Raw genomic sequence first — 9,083 nt, 5'->3', positions numbered from 1 at the left:
AAAAAAGAAAAATAAAAAAAGAAAAATGAATGGGAAAGGTCTACTCCATGTATGTCAAAGCAGAAGATAGAAGCACACTTAAGTTCTTCTGGAAAATAATGACTATATGCATTGTAATGCTAGTGAAGTCACGATCTACATAACTCAGTCTCAGAGCAGTGATGAATCCCAAAGACCATGTTCCAGGAACCAAAAGCAATTTTACAGTAATGTACCCTTCACTTACTTTTCACAAACAGCATGAAGAATGTAAGCAGACCACAGCAATCATGCTTAGGTCTTCTCTCTCCCTTCTTTCTTCATATATGGTAGTCACATTCATGCCTTTCCTGAACCCACATGCCCAACCTCACCTTCTGCACTCCTAGGCCTGCTACCTCCTGCCTTTCTTCACCTCTCCTTTTCTCGTGGTTGTGTTTCATGTGGTCATGAGAACCTTGTCTGGCATGGAGAGCAAGGAAGGGAAACAGGACTAGGAGGTTAAGCTAGGATGCACTTCACTGATGAGAGTCAGGGAAAAGTCCAAGAACTGTTTGATATAAGTGATCTTTATCTCACTGTCATTATTAAGGATCTAGATGCATGGCACAAAGCTAGGTCATGTCTGTATGTTTTATCTGTGCTTCACCACAGCCCTGCCATCCCATCCATTTTGCAGACAAGTAAGTGATGGCTCACAAATGTGATTCGTAGGCTTTTGTGATGCGCATGGCTCTTTCCTCTATACTGTTCTGCTCAGTGTTACTTTTCTCTCCTTAAATATTTCCAGAGAAGGCAAAATGAGTTTTACTTGGAGTGATGGTTAATTTTATGTGTCAACTTGACTAGTCTAAGGGATGCCCAGACAGCTGGTAAAACATTATTTCTGGGTATATCTGTGAGGGTGTTTCTGGAAGACATTGGCACATGAATTGGTAGATGGTGTAAACAATATCTATCCTCACCAATGTGGATGGCCCTCACCCAAACCCCTAAGAACACCAATAGAACAAAAATGTAAAGGAAGGGTGAATTTTCTATCTATTTTGAGCTGGGACTTCCGTCTTGTGTCTTCCTTCAGGCATCAGAGCTCCCAATTCTCAAGTCTTTGGACTGGGACCAAATTATACCACCAGCTTTGATGGTTTTCCGGCTTGCAGATAGACTATGGAACTTCTCAGTCTCCACAATTGTGTGAGTCAGTACATGTATATTACATATATTACAATTATATTACATATATATTAGATGTGTTGTTTTATATATATGTTTTTTACTTACTGTTGTTGAAAAACAACTTTAACATATTCACATTAATCTGAATAATTTCCAAATTTTTATCATCACAATTAAGAAGTTTTGACAAAGTACCTGTGTAGGCATGGCAAGTTAGCAACCAACAAAGTAATTTGTTTCCCTGTGAAATTTAGAAACAGTCTAACAATGCTCATTATGGTTAACTACGTAGTTCAGTTTGCCCCATGCCATCCAAAAAATATGATTATTAACTATCGCATTTTATTAGACCCAACAGATATAAAGAAAATGTCTCATTGTGACATCAGGAAAACAGTCAGATGTGATGTTTGATATTAGAAATGTTGCATTTGTATTTATTTGCATTCTGTGGATGTTTCATTTTACCTCTATTTATTGATGCCTACCTTTACCCTTTTATAATCTATTGCTACAAAATAAATACATATTTTACATTTGTGCTTATTATAGTAATAACGTAATAAAAGGTACAAATAAAGCATTTATCATCTTTATTGTAAAATTATATTTAACCAATATTTTTCTATGTATTTTGAATGCATTTGCATTTATTTCATAGTAAATATTTAATAATCCTTAATTATTTTGACCAGTTCCACCGTTGCTTATACTGTCACACACATATTATTTAAGAATATTTGAATAATTTTGATGCCATTGTCAATTAAACTTTTTAGGAGAATCTGAACAATGGCTATATTGTCATTTGCGCATAGAAAGGCAATATGTAGGAAAAAACCAATAATTTGATTTTTTTCTTTTCATGAAAATCTGGGCAATGGTTAGTTCTATTAGTAAAAGTATTAAAGAATCCAGATACTTGGTTGATGAGAAGCACTATTTAAGCCATGCCTTTTTATCAAAATATGTCATGTTCAAATGTAGAAATCGTTTAATGGTTAACTTGCATTTTGTTCAGAATGACCTACTGAAAATAAATGATAATTATCCAATTATATAAGTGAAGAAGCAGATGTACAGATCTCTTATGCAGAACATTTTGGATTAATGAGATGTTTTTAAAAAATCAAATTCAAGCCAGCTATAGAATAGCCCTGGAACTGTCAAGAAGGTCTTTTCTACATTTAGTTTTAATCAATTTGGTTCTAATCAAAGGAATTTTTAAATGCATGACACACTGAGAATTCTGAGAAAACAATGTATTTCTAAATTCAACCTGGAAAAATCTATTTTTCGTCATCATTATGACCTTGCTTGGTAAGTCATTCTCTTTGCCCACACCTGGGTAATGTCTTCTTCCTCGGTGGAGCTTTGTATGCCAACCACACACTGCTCTGTGACGTGTTTCCTTGGCAGTGGATCCAAGTCCATAGCATCCATCGAAGGGGTCAGTGAAAGGCAAGCAGCAGGCTGGTGTGAGCTGGACATCTGGCATGTAGTAAATGCATTTAGAAAGCTAATAAACCACTCATTGTGAATGACTCCTGAAATTGATTCCAACATGAGCAGTTGGGGGAGAAATAAGCTTTTAGGAAGGTCATTTAATGTCATAGAGAGTCTTTCTCTACAACCCAGTTAAACTGCTTAGCAGTTTACAAAGCAAATCCCAGCCCAATTTTGATCTGGTAATTAATTGTGCCTTCTACTCAGGGAAAGGCTGTGCATAGAAACTAGATATGGCCATAATTCTGTAGCCTTAATAACTCAGGATTTGAATTGCCAGATGGTCTTTGACATGAGATGGCTGCTGAAGAGAAATGGAAATCACTCCACTCATGTCGGTGCTTTGTAGATTCCTCACCAGTGACATATAAGCTTGGCGTATGTAGCTGCACCCCTGCAAGTGCAGTCTTACTGAAGTTCTCATATTAATCTTACAAACACATTATCAGGAGTGGGAAATGACTAAGGACATGATCAAAGAGGACTCAAATGTTTCTCTAGGTCTCACCTGTGGGAAAGAATACAATTTCTTACAAAAGGTAAGTGGAAAGGGCTTATTATGTCTGTACATGGAACAAGGAAGGTTGAGGTCCTGGAGAGAATGAAAGCCTGGGAAGCTCCACTCTCAGCACCGGGAAGGACTGCAGGCCTCAGGGACACCAACTAAATAAGTGAGAGTCCAGAACAGTGAAATTACAATCAAACCAATATTGATATGCAATGCTACTAACCATGGTTTAACATTTCCTGATTCTCTGTTCTGCTTCATTTTTTGCATGACATTTTGCAAAATTCATTGCATTTTGCTTCACTAATTAACTAGCAAAAGGTTAAAAAGAGACTTCATATGTGAAAATCGTATGTATTCTTAGGGGTAGAAAGAAAAGGTAAAGGTTAGGAGTCTTGGAAGGAGCTACAGGATTTGGTAAAACAAACAAATTTCGAAATAAGACATATTTACATTTAAATACTGGTTCTGCCTCTTGTTAGTTGTGTGACATTAAGCATGGTACTTTTATTCCTGAAGTCTTGGATTACTCATTAGTAAAATAAGAATTGTATTATCCACCTAGTTGGATGCCATAAAATAGTAAAAAGGGAAAAATAGCCAGCACGTCCCATGTCCTTGTGACAACTTTATAACCTCTTTAAAAGACAAATGTAAATATTTTCAACTCCTGGTTCTGAAGCAAAAAAGAAATGGAAAGTATTGAAGTAAAGTTAATATAAGGAATGTGTAAACTTGCACTTGAAATACTATTTTACTAGAACTCGGTATACTTACCATAGATAATAAGGCAAACGACATATAGGTAGTAGTGAATGAAGGTGTAGATGAAGCATTGGAAACGTAAATGCTAGGTATGGGAAATGAGCAAGCACTGAGGGCCCAGGAAGGTCAACACTAGATTTCCAAGGCTGACATATGCTTGGGGTTTTGTTATTCACCTTTGAGCTGAGACAGTAAAGCAATAAACAGTTTTATAACTTAATAAGGCAAGAGTATAAAGACATAGTCAAACAGAAGCTGTAACAGACAGCCAAGCTGGACTTGGAATGACCACTGTCTGGATACAGGCTCAGGAAAAACCACAGACTGGGGAAAAATCACAAAAATGCAGCAGCTCTGTTCATAGCAAAGCTCAGTGCAATCTTCCCTAGTCAATCTTTTATGGCTCCAGGGGAATGGCCTAGCTTAAAACCTTGTTCCACAATAAAAAGGGGTCATTCTAAGGTCAGATCATAGAAGTCTCATGCCCCACTGACACTGAGTCACCAATCTTGAACGAGAAATGGTGGGACTCTTCTCCATGATTCATCCATTTAGCTAAAAGCTCCTAGCTTCCTGAAACAGCTGATCAAAATTTTAAATCCTTGACAATATCATTGTATGTAATAATGTTTAGAGTAACGTATGCATTAGGACAGCAATTATCCATCTCGCTGTAGTGTGTGTTGTAATCACTTGTGAATTGATCTAAAAATAATTGTTATAAAAAGAGTTAAAACAGTTTAAAATAAACTAGAAAATATTTAACTGTTCCTAAAATGCAATGCATTATTGATATTGTCATGTGGTTTCTTGAAGGAAAGTGCAGGGGATGGAGTTTTAGATAGTACTATGGGAAATGCACTTGTTCCAGAACAGTTCTGAATAGGGCAAGTTGTGCACATAAAAGTACTCCTCACATATATGATTCGGTATGTGGGTGGATGATGAGGGACGAAATTGGGAACTGCTGCGTTTCTTCTTAATATAGTTTGGATATTTGTCCCCACTCAGATCTCATGTTGAAATGTAATCCCTAATGTTAGAGACTGGCAGAGGGATTTGGATCTTGGGGGCAGATCCCTCATGAAAGGTTTGGGCCAACCCCTTGGTGATAAGTGAGCTCTTGCCCTGAATTCATATGAGATGTGTCATTTACAAGTGTTTGGCACCGCCCCCCCACTCTCTCTTTTGTTTATTCCTGCTTTTACTATGTGGCATACCTACTCTGTCCTCACCTTCTGCCATGATTGGAAGCTTCCTGAGGCCTCCCCAGATGCCAAGCAGATGTGAACACCACCATGCTTCCTGGAAAGCCCGGAGAACTGTGAGCCAGTTAAATCTCTTTTATTTTAAATTACCCATTTCCCATATTTCTTTATAGCAATGCAAGAATTGCCTAATGCATATATGGAAATAGGGCCTGCATCATTTTTAAAGCAATGTTCCAACATTGCAATTAAAAGTGATTCACAAGATGTTATGAGTTGAATGTTTGTGCCTACTCCCCCAAATACATATGTTGCAATCCAAACCCGCAATATAATAGTATTAGGAGGTGAGGCCTTTAGGAGGGGATTAGGTCATGAGGGTGGAGCTCATGAATACAATTAGTGCCCTTCTAAGAAGAAACAGAAGAACGACGATCTTTCTCTCAACCATGCGAGGGCATAATGAGAGGACACCCATCTGCAAACCAGGAGCAGAGCCCTCACTAGACACCAGATCTGCCAGTAGCTTGATCTAAGATCTCCAGCCCAGGACTGCTTGGTTGGAAGTAGTGATGAAAGGTCTTCTGTGCATTCCTTTTAAATTGATGCCTCCAGTATTTCTGATAAAATACTAAAAAATAATTTTGAATTTTTAGAGAACATAAAGAATTCAGGCCCAGCACAGTGGCTGATGCCTGTAATCACAGCACTTTGGGAGGCCGAGGTGGGTGGATCACCTGAGGTCAGGAGTTCAAGACCATCCTGGCCAACATGGTGAAATCCTGTCTCCACTAAAAATACAAAACTTAGCCAGGTGTGGTGGTACACGCCTGTAAGCCCAGCTACTTGGGAGGCTGAGGCAAGAGAATCCCTTGAACCCAGGAGGCAGAGGTTGCAGTCAGGCGAGATCACGCCAGTGCACTCCAGCCTTTGAGAGCCAGACCATCTCAAAAAAAAAAAAGGAAAGAAAAGAATTCACATTAAAAAGTTCAGAACTAGATAAGGCACCTAGGACAAAAATTTTAAGGAGACACTCTTTGTTAGATTCCTGCAAGTGTTGACCTTGTATTTGTAGTGCCTCCTTAAATGATTTGCCTTGGATGCCTCTCTGCCTTCACCTTAGTCCCTGTTCAGCTTGTCCCAATATGAAATAAAACAGACAATGGACACTCCAAATTATGCCAATATCAAAGGAGAAAGGGAAACATCAGCTTGGGGAATTATTAAACCTTTTGGACTAAATGTATGCATCTTCTAGGGGCTTTGGAGATAATATTTTAGAAACTATAATATAGTTAGGTTGCTTATCAGTAAAATAAATGGCCTGAGAGGGAAAGTTTTTTGTAACTCAAAAAGTGAACTGCTGTCAGCTGGTGATTAGTTTTAACCCTCTTGATAAGAATGTATTATTCACTTAAGATATCAAGGTGGTGAAAGGAGTAGGCAGAGAGCCGCTCATATTCAGAACTTTTAATATAAATCTATAAAACGAAATTAAAAATAAAAAAATTCCCTTGAAAGGCATAATGAATCCAAAATTACTCAATAAAAAATTAGATAACTTGAATAATCTTAATTCTGCTAAATAAGTGGAATTTGTAGTAAAAAGTTTCCACAAAGGAAAATTCAAAACATAAACATATTCACTAGCAAATTCTACAAAAATATTCCTTAACAATTTATAGTAATTCTATACAAATTCTTTCAAAATATAAAAGACCACTTCCCAACTTATTTTATGAGGTTAGCATTAAACTAACATCAAAACTAGAAAAATATATCAGAACAAAAAAGATACATAGCATAAAATCACTTACATATATGTGTGAGAGATATATATGACTGATACACACATATATATATATGACAGATATATAAACACAAATGTCCTTACAAAATACTAACAAACCAAATCCACCAAAATAGAATGCATCATGATCAAGTAGAGATTATTCTCAGAATGCAAGGCTGGTTCAATATTTAAAAATAAAATCAATCTGTACAATTCATCATGAAAAAACTAAAAAATGTAAAAAACCATGAAATTATATTGATACATGCAGAAATAGTCTTTGATAAATGCATTCATGATTTTTTTAAAAGTCAGTAGATTAGGAATAGAAATAAACTTCCTCAACCAAATATAAGACATCATCAAAAAAAAATTGCCCTACTACTATTAAACATTATACTAGAGATCTTAGCAAGTTCAATAAATCAATAAAGAAAAAAAGACAAGAAAAATGAAAATAAAGAAATAAAACATTATTATTATTATTATTATTACTATTACTATTTTTTTCTGAGACAAGGTCTCGTTCAGGCCGGAGTGCAGCGGCACAATCTCTACTTACTGCAGCCTTGATTTCCTGGGCTCAAGTAATCCTCCCACTTCAGCTTCCCAAGTAGCTGGGACTACAGCTGCCTGCACCATCATGCCCAGTTAATTTTTGTATTTTTTGTAGGGACACATTTTCGCCACGTTGCTCAGGCAGGTCTCAAACTACTGACCTCGAGGGATCTGCCTGCCTTGGCCTCCCAAAGTGTTGAGATTACAGGCGTGAGACACTGCGCCCAGCCATTTTCTTTTTCTTTTTTTTTGTAGATGACATGAATTGGCTACAAAGAGAATCAAAAAGAATCTATAAACAGAAGTAATACTAAGTTTGGAAAGGCAAGAGAGTACAATGCCAATATGGAAAAACTAATGGTATCTAAATATGTTAGCCACAAAAAAAATGAAAATTGATTTGAAAAACGGTATCATTTACAATAGTTCGATAAGCTTGAAATAGTTACAAAACTTTAAAAATTTACACAAAATCTGTATGCTGAAATTTTGTTTTAAATATTGATGTAATAAATAACATACAATCTAATTAAATGGAAATATATACTTTGTCATAGAATGGAAGATTAAATGCTGTCAACTCTCTCAATTTGTCTATAGATTCAACACAATTCCAATCAATTTATGTAGAAAGGTAAAGTAACTAGAACCCATAATACAAATTGAAAAAGAGAAAACAAAATTAGGAGGACTCAGAATGATGCCCAGATTTGATGTAAAGCTACAACACTCAAGACTGATATTACAGAAAGAGAGGACATATAGATCAATGGACATAAATAGAATCCAGATATGTAATCAAGCATATATGACCAGTTGATTTTTATCTAAGGAGCAAAGGCAATTCAATGGAGATGGGATAGTCTTTTTACAAATGATTCTGGAACAATCAGATTTCCATATGTAATAAAAGGAACTGCAATCAATATTTTGCACTCTATACAAAAATTAACTCTACAAGGATCATAGACCTAAATACAAAACTGAAAATTATAAAATTTCTAGTTAAGAACATAGGAGGAAATCTTATGATTTGAACTTAGATTAGATATAATTTTAAAAAAATCATCTATTAAAAATGATAAATTGAATCTCATCAAAAGAAAGAACATCTACTCTTTAAAATATACTATTGAAAGAAAGATAGGGCAGCTATACATTGGAAAAAAATATTTTAAAATCACACATTTTATGAAAGACCTGTATCCAGAATATATAAAGAATATTCAAGGGATGGTTTAACGTCCACAAATCAATAAATGTGATACACCACATAAACAGAATTAAAAACAAAAATCCCATGATCATCTCAATAGACACAGAAAAAGTGTTTCACAAAATCCAGCATCCCTGTATGATTAAAACTCTCAGCAAAATTGGCATACAAGGAACATACCTCAATGTAGTAAAAGCCATCTATGATAAATACAAAGCCAACATAATACTGAACAGGGAAAAGTTGAAAGCACTCCCTCTGAGAACTGGAACAATACAGGGATGACCACTCTCACCACTTCTATTCAACATAGTACTGGAAGTCCTAGCCAGAGCAATCAGACAAAGGAAAGAAATAAAGGGCATCCAAATTGGT

General features: G+C 35.9%; 1 long non-coding RNA gene across 1 annotated transcript in view; it reads right to left on the bottom strand.

Annotated features, from left to right (window-relative positions):
* The window catches only part of LOC105549232, a 13,849-nt gene extending 6,806 nt beyond the window's left edge, over positions 1–7,043 (bottom strand). The window contains exons 1-2 of the long non-coding RNA XR_001007518.1: positions 3,170–7,043; positions 2,500–2,646 (exon numbers count right to left, since the gene is read on the bottom strand). This is a non-coding gene — a long non-coding RNA (uncharacterized LOC105549232). The remainder of the gene's footprint in view (positions 1–2,499; positions 2,647–3,169) is intronic.
* Between the last annotated feature and the right edge of the window lie 2,040 nt (positions 7,044–9,083).

This window comes from Mandrillus leucophaeus, unplaced genomic scaffold, assembly GCF_000951045.1.
Source record: "Mandrillus leucophaeus isolate KB7577 unplaced genomic scaffold, Mleu.le_1.0 Scaffold1110, whole genome shotgun sequence".
In the NCBI taxonomy this organism is placed as follows: domain Eukaryota; kingdom Metazoa; phylum Chordata; class Mammalia; order Primates; family Cercopithecidae; genus Mandrillus; species Mandrillus leucophaeus.
Note: the sequence above shows the minus strand (reverse complement) of the source record. Positions and strands in the feature narration are given on the sequence as shown.